Raw genomic sequence first — 13374 nt, 5'->3', positions numbered from 1 at the left:
AAGGATTTAGGATCAGAAAGATAACGTGAGTTGATAATAACCACATGGGTAGAATATCGTGGCAAAGAGATCAAACTCAGTCCCACTCTGCAGCTTGCCCTGTCTCCTCTGCACAATAACATAGAGGTCTATTTTACAGCAAAGTTTTATCATCAATACGGACAGACTTTCTTACACCATCTACAGTGTTTTCAGAAGCACAATTGCCCAATGAAATGCTTTAGTGAAAAACAGCGTAGAAAGCACACAGCCTCTGTGGTGGGCACCTCAGAAAGAAGGTACATGTTAATGAAGGTAGATTCGTTGCAGTAACAAACAAATTGGAGTAAAGAATGTATAATGGCTAAAATATAATGGTTTATTTATTGCTTACGTAGTATCCTAAAAGGTGGGGGTTTTTTTTGGTTTGGGTTTTTTTGTTTATTTATTTACTTTGAGAGAAACAGAGATAGCATGAGTGGGGGAGGGGCAGAGAGAGAGAGAGGGAGAGAGAATTCCAAGCAGGCTTTGTGCCATCAGCACAGAGCCCTTTGTGGGGCTCAAGCCCATGAGCTGTAATATCATGACCTGAGCTGAAACCAAGAGTTAAACACTTAACCAACTGAGCTACCCAGCCGCCCCAAAAGGTGTTTTTACTCAGAGCTTCCTAGTAGTGATTCAGGGACCAGCCTCCTTGTACCTGTCACTCTGCCATGTGGCTCTGCCATCCTCTCTGTGTGGCTTACAAAGTGATTTTGTTTGTTGCATTAGGCCAGTGGGTGCAGCAAGATCACAGATTATTGTGCACAGAAGTTCTATGGGTCAGAGCATGAGTGGTGCATGGCCCTTACAACCCCTTGTTGGAGTTCCGTGTTGTAGCTATATGACTCCAAGGGAACAGGATATGAGGTCCAAGTGTGTGTCTAGGGAAGGCTAGGAATGTGGTCTCAAAGTGGCTTTGCTGCACCCTTCTGTTGAAAAGCACAACTAACTGTGCAGCATTAAGGTGTCCCATGAGAGGGAACGTGTTATTTTGGGTATAGCCTCAGCAAAGTGTCCTGCAGGTACTGGCTAGAGTACTTTGTGGAGCAAAGTGGGAGAGGTTTCTGAAGGAAAGAGAAGTAAAGGTGTGGTCTTGGGTAGAATATCATGAGAGAGAGCTCCAGCACCGTTCCCGTGTCCAGAGTTCTCCTGTCTGTAAACCTATGGGGTTCATAGATTGGCTCTTAGTTGGTGAAATCTCTGCATCTGACCCAGTGTCTCAGTGGGGCACGGGGCACGTCTTCTTCATCGCTTTGCTGTGGACAAAGGGGTGGAAGGCCACTGGGCCTTGGACTCCCATTTTTCGACCTGATGTTCACTTGGCTGCAGGATCAAACACACAAGGCTCAGCAGTCAGCGGGTTAGAGATAGGGTGGCCGAGAGATGGAGAAGCTGACCATTGGAACAAAAGCAGAACACATTCTTTCTTTTCTCTAGATCTCTACTCTTTCCCTCATTTCCTTTCACTGAATGTAACTTTTCCCTCTGAGAGAATATTTATGCAGATCTCCTCCCTCCTGGGTCCCCTTCATCCTCCATGGTATGTAACATGTCACTGAAGAACATGCAATCCAGAAGCTCCATAGAGAGAAGAGTCACTTGGCCGCCCCCCAGGACAGATACGAAGGAGGTGACATTATTGGGTACCTTTGCCTTTCATCTTGTGTCTTTCCAGCAGGTGCCTTTCCTGGGCTTACCTCTAGCTCTCTCAGTTACAAAAATACCATAAAGGAATCTCTATAAAATCCTCACTTTTGTGTGGGGTGGGTATTTCCAATGTGTCAGGCTGCTCTTCCCTCATCTTCAGCACAAATCCTTGTTGATGGGATTTCTGATTCCCCAACAATTTCTGGAGGTTGTAGCTTGGGCAGATCCTCCTAGGTGCTCTCCAGAAGCTAGAGATGTATCCTTGAGATGCATATTCTTGAGATCAGTTTTGTTTCTGGTGAAGCTGGGTGATTTTTTTCCAAGCCCTGAGTGGGGTCCATTTTCCTATAACCATTCAACAAATGACTGGATACATTTGCAAAAGTTCTCAGCTGCCACAACTAATTTCCTTTGTAAGTCTGAGATTTTCATCTTTTGACAATGCACTGAGTTAAGCAATTGATAAATTATGAAGATATTACTTAGTGGGAGAGGTGCTGGCCTTGGAACATTTGATCTAGACTTCAAATTGAAAACAGAGGTTTTTAAAATGTTTGTGTTCTAGTCATTAACAGATTTAATAGCACACTGGAAGAGATTGAGAGTCTCAGAACAGCGTAACAATTACAGTGCAGTTTCTCTCACAATATAATCATGCCTCCTGGTGTGTGTAGAGTATTTTTCCCCACTCCCACGCTGCTCACCAGTTTGCCCCAGTAGCGTCCATTTTGGTTGACCGATTGATTGCCCAGAACTCCTTCTCTGATATACCCATAAGGCAAAAATTCTTATGGGTTCTAGTGAACAAACAGCCTTTATTTGGATCCAGTTGGATTATGTTCCTTACCTCTTATTCACAGCACGTTCTCTACTTTGTAACATTTAAGTTAAATTATGGTAGCACACCCATGCAAGGGTACACCATGAGTGGTTGCCACTGACTGTGGACCATTGTGCGTTCTAGAAAAGGTTGAACATGCAAAGATGAACTGAATAGCTTGGAAATAGCACAAGGCTACTTTCTTTATGGAGGGAATTGTGGGCTCATTTGTGTTTCCCAAAGAGATATGTTGAAATCCTAATTTCTAGTACCTGAGAATGTGGCTTTATTTGGAAATAAGGCCTTTGCTTATGTAATCAAGTTCGGTCGAGGTCATCCTGGATTACGGTGGGTCCGAACTCACTGGTGTCTTTGTAAAAAGAAGTGCATTTGTGCACAGAGACACACGGGGAGAGTGCCACATGATGACAGAGGCACAGATTGGAGTGAATCAGCTGTGAGCCATAGAATGCCAGGGACTGTTGGCAAGTGAGGAGAAAGGCATGGAACGGATTCTCCCTCAGAGCTTCCAGAAGAAACGAGCCCTGCCAACACCTTGACTTCAGACCTCCAGCCTCCATACTGTGAGAGAAAAAATGTCTATTGTTTTAAGCTACCCGGTTTGTAGTACTTTGTTATGGTGGCCCTGCAGGAAACCAGCACTGAGGATCATGTTGAAGCCAGTCATCTTCTCCACCAACTTTATGTCACATAAAGTAATGAGAGAACAAAAAGAAAGAGAGAATTTCTCTTGCCTCTAAATGAGAACAATATTCCATCAAAGCCATTCTCCCACCAGTAGGCATATCCGGGGTCTCCATAAAGTTAATAGGTGTCACACACCCTCTCCCCATTTCTGAAAATCTCTCCTCTTCCCTTGCTGGATGGGTGAAAGAGAAGAGGTGTGGGGGGCATGGCAGTGCAGGGTGACACCAAGAAGAAGGACTGGCATTTTGTTTACTACTTGCATTTGCTGCTTATCTGCAAGCAGTTTGCCGAGTCCAAGGGGCTCGTTAAGCCACCCAGAGGTCCCATTGCCACTCTCGAATTTGGACTTGAAGAGGCTGAGGTACACACAGCCCAGTTAAGCATGTAGCACTTTAATCAGATAAGGATTAAGGGCAAACAAAGACAAAAATAGTACCTTTACTGATTTATGGCAGATAATTAAATCAGACTTAACTGCACAGGGAGAGAAAGGATATGATAAGTTTATAAAAGAGAGGACCTTAAATTCTGCAACATTAAGTTAATGCTCTGCATCAACAAAGGGAAGAAAGCTCCTGACGGGGTGATATGGCCGCATCAGGATAGTTAGTAGCTATTAACAAAGATCACACAGGGCGGACGATAACTATCCATAGCCATTTGAGCAAAATAAGCTCACATATATCAAAGAGTTGGATGAGAGTTTCTTTCAACTGGCTGCATAAAATACAAAATTTTTCAACACAGAAAGGCAACTTTTTTTTTTTTTTTTGCTAGTGGAGTTCTCACTGAATATCCCTGTTGCCAATTTTAACTGATATTCCACTGAAGTTATTAATAAAATTTCAGAACATACCACTAGTTATATATATGTATGGTATATATATATATATATATATATATATATATATGGTATATATGAAACACACACACACACACACACACACACTCACACACACAGAAAGCTATTTCCCCAGCTTTTATTCTGGAGAGAGCTCATGACAACCTTCCTGCCTGAAAATTCAACTTCCCTGATCTTCTTTACTCATCGATCAACAAAATGCATCTACACATATATACTAATCACCCAGAATGTAAATAATATATTTAATGTGTGTTCTTACTCAGTGTTTATTTCATAAGCAACTGTGATGATCAGGGTCCTTAGGTTGCAGACAACAGAAGATGACTTTGGACAATTTAAGAAGGGAAATTTACCAGGAAATCAGCACATCCACTGGAAAGCTGAGAATCAGGCTTGGTAAAGTCATTACCTAAGGCTGCTCTGGGGGTTGGGAGTGCTTTCAGACAAGGAACAATCATGTCCAGGCACCATGGGGGAGAACTATGGACTTCCAATGGCTTCTTCTCTCTCAGTGTCTCTCACATAAGATGCAAATCCTGGGCTTCTGGCTTCTCCAAGGAAGTGTGGGGAAAGCTGGTTAATGTGACATTCTCAGTGGGATGCAGGCACTGGATTTACTGTTCCGCCAATAGAACATAATGGGAAAGAAGTAATTCTCCAAAAGAAAATGTGTGTCCTACAGGAAGGAGATGTGAATACTGAGCTGCCAAAAATATTAAACACACATGCACGTAAATCTCCACTGCAACAGTTTATATTTGTGTCTTTACGTTTAAGTTATTGTATATGCATACACAAATAAAGCGTGTTATGTTATTACAATACACATTAAAATTATATGCATTTGTGTATATACCTAGGCCTATGCCACTATTAAATAGCATCTTGGAATGGTAGTGCTAAACCAATACTTCACAACCAAAGTTTTATAGACTTGATATAGACTTTGAAGGCTGTGAAACACTTTTTTGATGACTCTCTTCTGAAAATAATTTTCCCTAATCTGAATGATTTCTGTTTTAGAATCTAGTGGAGAAGGGAGGAGGGTAATGCACTGAATCAAAAGCACACCTGTTGATTTATGGGGTGCCTCAATGGTGACTTAGAGATGAACAGATCATTAATTTGATACTTGTTGAAACGGTGTGATGAATGCAAAGAGAGGGAGGGGTTGAAATTACTCTAGGACCACCAGCCTTTCGAAAGGAAAAGGGTCACAAGTGTAGAAGAGTCTGGCTTGTGATACAAAGCAGCTAGTTGGAAAGGAAGAGGGGAATGAATATGTAGTTATCCAGTCTAGGTCACTTTTTGAGACTTCTGAAGCTGAACTAAAAAATCATCAGAATTTCTACTTGACGAGTATTCTCGTCAAATTCTACTTGTCTTGGGTTTGTTTCTAGAAATAGTTGTCACTTAGCTATATTTATGGATAAACATCGTGATCCAATTCAATATAGATACGATTTGATTAAAAAGTGGGGTAATCACATTTAATTCGTATACAAATACAGAGAAGCCTAACTTTTTTTTAGGGTGATTTCTATTGAAACATATTCTCGTAATTTGAAAACCCTGATGTTTGTTTTGTTTGTTTTTTGTTTTTGTTTTTTTTGGAAACACTGACGTTTATAAGAAAAGACAAATTCTAAGTTGTTACATTTTGAATCCTGAGTTTCTGTTAATGGCTTGACCTATAATTACTGATATACATTCACTGCAAACTAAGTGCTTTCGGTAGAGTTAGATGTTATTAACTTGAGTGCACTGGAAGAAATGTTCTTTTCTTTAGGTGATTTCTTTTCATTTTTTTGTTCTTTTTAGAAAATATTTATTTTGAGAGAAAGAGAAAAAGAGAAAGAGAGCATGCACAGCAGGGGGAAGGGCAGAGAGAATGGAGAAAGAGAATCCTAAGCAGGCTTCAAACTCTCAGGGTGGGGCCTAACTCTGGGCTTGATCTCAGAAACCATGAGATCATTACCTGAGCTGAAATGGAGTCAGATGCTCAACAAACTGAGCCACTCAGGCTTCCCTGGGTAATTTCCTTAAAAATTTTTTTTTCTAATGTTTTATTTATTTCTGAGAGAGAGAGAGAGAGAGAGAGAGAGAGCAGGAGAGTGTCAGAGAGAGAGGGGGACACAGACTTTGAAACAGGCTCCAGGCTCTGAGCTGGCTGTCAACACAGAGCCCAATGCGGGGCTCAAACCCACAAACCATGAGATCATGACCTAAGCCAAAGTCAGATGCTTAACCGACTGAGCCACCCAGGTGCCCCAGGTAATTTCCTTTTAAATCCAACCAAGGAGTGCCTGGGTTGCTCTGTGGGTTAAGCATTCAGCTTCAACTCAGGTCATGATCTCATGGTTTGTGGGATCCAGCCCTATATCCAGCTCTGTGTTGACAGCTTGGAGCCTGGAACCTGCTTCAGATTCTGTGTCTCTCTCCTCCTCTGCCTTTTCCCCACTCAAACTCTGTCTCTCTCTCAAAAATAAATAAACATTTAAAAAAATAAGTAAGTAAATAAATAAATAAATCCTATCAAGATATGACTTTATTTTTTCACAACTCTGCCATGTTGGGGTTCAGAGGTTGGTTTCTTTTGTTTTCCTTAGCTCTCCAATGTTGGGTGATACTTTATTACCTCTGAGGCTGACTGAGTATGTAAGAATTACCAGATGGTCAGCCCTGTAGACCAGCTTTGCCTTTACTGATAGGGGGCTACAGGAGCTTGTCCACCACTGTAAAACTAAAGCAGGAAATGGATGGTAATAGAATTGATGTCCGAGGTGAAAAGTCAACAGATTCTACATTACTATAATTTTCTTAATGAAAGTGTCTTTAACCATGGCATTGGCATAAAAATAGCAGCAAGGCATATTATAGAAATGTGAGAATCTCAAACAAAATCTTAAGCAAGGGCACTTAATGTGGAAATAATAGTTTCCTGGGGCCTGGAGGAGGTCTGATGGAGAAACTGCTGGGTCAGAAGACCTAGATCATAAAAAAGAACTTGTATTAGGGAAAGATGAGCTGGGATACTATCCCTTGGGGCAAGGTGGGCTGGGCTTCATTCTTGGAGTTTCCTCCCGTTATCTTACTCCCTCTGTGTTCCCTCCCACCCCTCCACAATCTCTTAGAAACTTTTGTCTATGGGGGTAGTTGCTGTAACTGGGTTTTCTTCTATTATTCTGACAAAATCTCCCTGGAGTAAGCTAATATTATCAGCATTTTACAGATGAGAGAACATATGTTGCTGGCCTACAATTATACAGAAAATAGCAAAGCAGAGATTAGAAAATTGTTCTGTGTTTATTTACCTAAAAAAGTTCACGACGTTCATGTGATCAATACTGGAGTAAGTGGTGCGAAGGTTCAGAAATACCTGCAGAATTGCAGAAGGACAATTGCATCCCCACCCCAAGAATTTCTTCTTCTTCTTCCCTCCTTCTCCTCCTCCTCCTTCTCCTCCTCCTCCTCCTCCTCCTCCTTCTTCTTCTTCTGACAAAAATTTCAGAGGGCAACTTCTCAATTCTCTCAGAAAACCAGAAAGAAAAAAATGTCTCCTCCTCTCCCTGGAACATTACTAAAAAATGGGCTTTCATACCTCAACCCAGAGACAGTGGAAAATTGGATACTGCCTTGGGGCTTCCATAGTTTGGTAGGTCCTATATTCACCGTGGAGAGAGGTCTTTGGAGTCAGGTCACTGCAGCAAGCAGTGGCAGGACCGGTGGCCACCAGCAGATGCTAAGACAGCCTTGCGGTGTGTTCCTGTATGAAGAGCAGCACCTGATGGCTTCTCTCTCTCACCCTCAAGTCACGAGGCCAAGATGAGGGTTGGCGGAAGGCAGTGTTCTCATGACATGTCCTTCAGGACATATGTTGGCAGCCTTCTTGGAATCCTTATTCTTCTGTTTCTTTCCTTCTTATTTAAAAAAATTTTTTTAAATGTTTATTTTTGAAAGAGAGAGACAGAGTATGAGTGGGGGAGGGGCAGAGAGAGGGAGACACAGAATCTGAAGCAGGCTCCAGGCTCTGAGCAGTCAGCACAGAGATCATGACCTGAGCTTAAGTCGGATGCTCAATGGACTGAGCCACCCAGCCCACCCCTCTCATCCCCCAATTATTTCTTTTATCTGTATTGCTTGTCACAGTCTCGGGTAGGTAAAAGCAGAAGTTCACTTTGTAATATTAGATCTCAGAGAGGAGGGATTATGAGAAACGCTTGATGTGTTATACTGATTCAGTGACTGATGTGTTTTCTATTTCTATTTCCATTGGAGATGTGGCTTCAACAAGTCACAGGTGTCAACACCTCAGGGATCTCATCCATCTTCCAGATCTTGACAGGATGTTTGGAAGGTTAGGTGAGTTAAGTAAAGCTGCTGTGCGCAGGAGAAACTGAGTCTGTATTGGGTACTATAATCCCAGGTCTTTCAGGCAAGGTCTGAATTCTGCCTTTTGGAGTTACATGTTAGTGTTATTTGTGTAAATGTCAATGTAAAAATGTGTAGACAGAGCACCTCAGTGTTGGGAACTCAGGTCCGTGGTTTTCATAGTTGGTCATTACCCAAGTCTCTCCCAGTTTGTGTGATTGCCACAAAATCACTTAAAAGTGGTATCTTGCATCACTTACCCACCTAGGGCTTAATGAATTGAAAGTTTTACTGCGTAGAAAATAATCAGGTGTTAAAAGAAGCACAAAATGTACTATCATTTTCTGAAGGTTAATAGGCTTTTTCTATTTCTGCTTTTTCCTGCACAGCATTGCCATCTAACATGAAGCTGCTTCTCCCGATGAAGCAGAGATTGAAATGTCACACCAGCATGATCAATTAGATGATGTAGAAGTGAGACATTTGCTACCTGACCTTAATCCACAGGGCAAGAATGGCTGAGTGGAGAAGACTGAATACAGAGAGACTCAGAGGCAGAGGAAATCAGCACAGTATAGTTTACACAGACAAAGCAGCGTAATTGTTGATTCATGACGAAAAGGACGTCCTCGGGTTAAAGACTTCTTATGGTGTGTACTGGCTCGCCTGCTCGTTCAGTTTGGAGTGAGTACAAAATAAACATAAGCACCTTTCGCAAAAGAAATATGGTAGAAAAGGAAGCAGTTAAGTTTTTGCAAAAAGTCTAGATTCTGTATCACAGAACTTGCTTAACCAAACTGACAAGGAGAGAGAGATGCAAACTGTATGCGGGCTGTCAGATGCTCTGTGAAGAAGACAGTGGGGGCTCTGACTTAGGGACCATGAGAGCTGTCTTCCTCTGTTTAAAGCCCTGTCACTGGAAGGAGGACTGGACACACCGTGGTGGGAACGGGTTCCCCGTACTGGGAACTTGGCAGAGGTCACCAGAGCAGCCCCTGCCCAGCTCCCCCGTGCTGGATCAATGGCTAGCCATGGTTGTAAAGGGAGTCTTGCATTAAATGAGATGACTTCAATCACGCCCTAATATGCCTGCTCCGAAGCTTTACAGCCCCTAGGAGACGTCTAAAATGGTTTTGAAGCGTGTTCAGGAGCAGAACCGAACGAACTTTGGAGCTGCTTAGGCTGTGATAGAATTAGCCCTTCTCAGCAGCATGTGTGCTCACCGTAGGCCTGGGCATGGTGGCTGGACTGTTTTGATTATGGACAGCTGGTGTCAGCTAAGGGCTTTATCAGATTAGTCATGCCGGGTAACAATGATATGAAGTGTTTCTCCCTAGGTGATTAGTTGATATCTCTTACGTTTACTCTTTCAGTTTTATATTTGTTTTTCTTTTCCACTTAAGCACAACTTAATGTGCGAGGGTTGTGGTTGGGAATCCATTTCCCCAAATAAGCCACTATTTTTTTCCTAGGATCCATTTGGTTGCTTCTATTTATGGAGCTCGATTGTGAGGTATCAATTCATCATAGCAGTGGAAAACCAGCAGGAGGTTCAGAGGAAAGCCGTGGAAAAGATGAGGATGAGGAAAATAAAATGCAAACAAGTATCCTGGGGAGGTGAGGTTGGAGATAATGTTTACGCTTGTTTGCATGTCACTCTTCCTGGCATAGCTACTCAAAGTAGTGTGTGTTGATTAACTTGTGGACAACTGGCTGTGGCTTCTAGCTGATGAAGGCTCATGGGGAGGATGTCTTCTGTTGAGACATGGGTGTGAGCTTCAGGATGGTCACACAGTAGGTACCCCATATTCAACACATATTCATTGTATTAAATTGAATTCAATGGTAGTTTCAATACAGGCATCCTGCTGATAGTAAAGATCATTAAACTTTAAAATGTGTTCCCAAGGAACACTGTGGCATCTTCATTTGAGAACATCTTTGAAATTGGATGGCTAATTATCTGTTTAGAATAAAAGCAGAGAAATAGTTCCGAGTACTTCATAAGGACTCGTACAGTTCTCGATTTCAGTTGTGTGCTTTGCTTGTGTGTAAGCAAAGCACTGACTCCGTAACTCAGGGGTGAAATAACACATGCATGACTAGGTAGAAGATGACTAGGTAGAAAGTATCTTCTTATTTGAAATCATCATTTTCCTCTAATCAAAAAGTATAAGATCGTCCTGGTTCTGCACTATCAAATTTCTTGATAAAATATTATCACGTATGTTCCTGAGAGTGCCCAACACGTATTGCAAATTTACCCTTGTCTCTGGGAGAAATCGATTCTGGGGAACAAAGGAGAGAATAAAATTTTGACTTCTCTGTAAACAGTAGCTGCTGGAGGACATACTGTTGCAGAACAAATAGTGCCAGTAAGAGTTAATAGTTTCAAGCTGGAGGATGATTATAATGGTGCCATTGGAGAAATTTTCTGTTCTTCTTTTTCTGGTTGATGAATACTATGGTAGACATTTCAGAAAAGTTCACTTCTCCAGGATCCATGATCTCTCTTTTCCTACTACCTTCACTTTCAGCCACAAAGTTTAGGTGACATTGACTCTACCTCCAGCCTAATCAGGTGGCTCTGATAGGCTTAGTCTAATCGCCATATCGCAGTCTCCCTGTCCACATGGGAAGAGCATGTGACACAATCAGGCCAATGAGAGTGTGAATTCCAGAAGAGACTTCCTTTGGATGGTGTGGGGAGGAGGTGTGAGGCTTGACACTGCTGCCGCCACTTGCTCCTAGGAGGGAGAGTCCACCAGATCCAGTGAGATGAAGCTTATTAGCTCTCTCTTCTTTAGTTTCCTCATCTTTAAAATTTTTTAAATGTTTATTTATTTTTGAAGGAGAGAGAGACAGACAGAGCATGAACCGGGGAGGGGCAGAGAGAGAGGGAGACACAGAATCTGAAGCAGGCTCCAGGCGCTGAGCTGTCAGCACAGAGCCTAATGTGGGACTTGAACTCATGAACTGTGAGATCATGACCTGAGCTGAAGTCGGACGCTTAACCGACTGAGCCACCCAGGTGCCCCTAATTTCCTCATCTTTAAAATGGAGACGATAATAATACTTTCCTGTAGGTTTGTTGTGAAATTAAGTTGCTGAACTTATGTAAAATGCTTAGAATAGTAAGCATTCAATAAATGATACTTATTAGTAGATATACTGTATTTCCTCTATGTTAAGAAAAAAGTATCATTTCCATCATTTCCCCTCTCTGAGCTCAATAATGTTTTGGGTTTGTGCTGTTTGGTTAACTATATTTCATTTCTTAAACTATTTTACTTTCTATTGTCTCTACATTTAAGCAATTGCCTAAAAACTTTCATAGAATTTCAGATTTTCCACGAAATCGGGTTTCCAGTAATACATTGTCCATGTCTGCACTTAAATAGTGAAAGCTCTGGGACTGGTCTCTAACCTGAGAGGCATCTCTGGACTTCTCATGCCTCCTGCACACCTGAATCTTCTGCAGCTCTGTCTGGGAGTAGCTTTGCAGAGAAGAGTTGAGGCTGAGAGGAAAGATGGAGAGGAAGGGCTGTGATACTGTTTTCCAGCAGCTCCCACAGACTGGATGTGTTTTCAGATGGTAACTAAACTGGGGGCATCTTCGGAGCTTCAGGAGCCGAGCTAGTAAAGGTCTGCATGTGCCTGGGTCTGGGAGGTCAAAAGGTGCCACACAAAGAGGATACTGTGCTATTCCTGCTGTCCCAGTGGCCTTTCTTCCTTTAATGTCCTGTTGATTTGTTTATTATTTTAAAGATAAGAAGATTAACAGAGATAGGGGAAAATGGTTCGAATCCATTGTAGAAGAGATAATACATTCTTCTTTGAAAAGGAACTATTTCATTTTAATAAGAAATTTGTCAAGTTTTTGGTTAAATTTGACAGAACAAAGGCATCTGATATTTATAGATGTTCTTGTAGTGCTTTGGGAGAGACAGACAGGAACCGTGTGCAGATATGCACATTTAAAACAAAAGGGGTCTACAATATAGGTCAGCTGTGGGCAGAGATGTGGGATGCCAGAAGGTAAGACCAGAAGGGGAACTTTCATGTTTTTATCCTATGTTCACCTATATTGTTTGAATTTTAGATTATGGTGAATTTATGTATTACTTCCATAATTTCAAGAAATTAATGTAAAAAAAAAAGAGAAATTAACTAACATGTCAGCAATCTCATCCAAGTTAAAGGTTGTATTTTCTATGACTAGTTGTTCAGATTCAGGTTATTGAAGTCATTGCTGGTGTTTATCCTTGAGTCACTTAATAATTCAGGTGAATTCAGACTCCATTATACTTAAATTTGGAGTCTACAGTGAACTCCTTGTCTGTGTTTGGGACATTATATAATTGATGTTTCTGAAAGACTTCCTTACTGATCTCTTTTCTGAACCCCTTCACCCCCATTTTCACTACTGTCGATATTTGGGCTGTATTTCCATCTGTAAATGTAAATAGTCATCACGAGTGTGAGGTTACTGCAAAGTTTTGCTCTTTGAGGCAAATGACTCTCAGGCAAAATAGAGAGATTTGTTTTGCCTGAGAGATTTGTTCTGAGATAAAACAGCACATATTTTTTGCATATTTACGACTCTTGGCTTTCACCACTTCCTGGTGAATGAAAATCATTGGCCTCATGAGCAGAACTTTGCAGTAACCTCACACTCATGGTGACTGGAACTTCTCCTGCCATTAGATCCGGCAGCTCATGAAAAGCAGAAATTTCAAGTGAGGTGGGCCCTTGGGTCATCCAGCTCAACCTTTGAGTTTATATATGGGGAGAAGTTGGCCCAGAATGCTGAGGGATTTCCACGGTCCTTGCATTCCTATTAGAGGCAGGATGGGGACTGGAAGCCGGTTCCTCGGGCTCATTTTGCTTCCTGACACATGATGTGTTGAGAAGTCACCCAGAAGTCAGCTTGCTCACTGCA

The 13374-nt window shown here is 41.8% G+C and overlaps 1 long non-coding RNA gene across 1 annotated transcript; it reads left to right on the top strand.

The window, feature by feature from the left end:
• Nucleotides 1–8348: 8348 nt before the first annotated feature.
• Nucleotides 8349–10032, top strand: LOC120245408. Its single transcript, XR_005531774.1, has 3 exons — nucleotides 8349–8423; nucleotides 8822–9116; nucleotides 9905–10032. It is a non-coding gene; the product is annotated as an uncharacterized LOC120245408 (long non-coding RNA).
• The last annotated feature ends 3342 nt before the right edge of the window (nucleotides 10033–13374 follow it).

The sequence above is a fragment of the Hyaena hyaena genome, unplaced genomic scaffold (genome assembly GCF_003009895.1).
Source record: "Hyaena hyaena isolate Hyena2069 unplaced genomic scaffold, ASM300989v1 scaffold_413, whole genome shotgun sequence".
Classification (NCBI taxonomy): Eukaryota; Metazoa; Chordata; class Mammalia; order Carnivora; family Hyaenidae; genus Hyaena; species Hyaena hyaena.
This window is presented reverse-complemented; position numbering and strand designations above follow the sequence as displayed.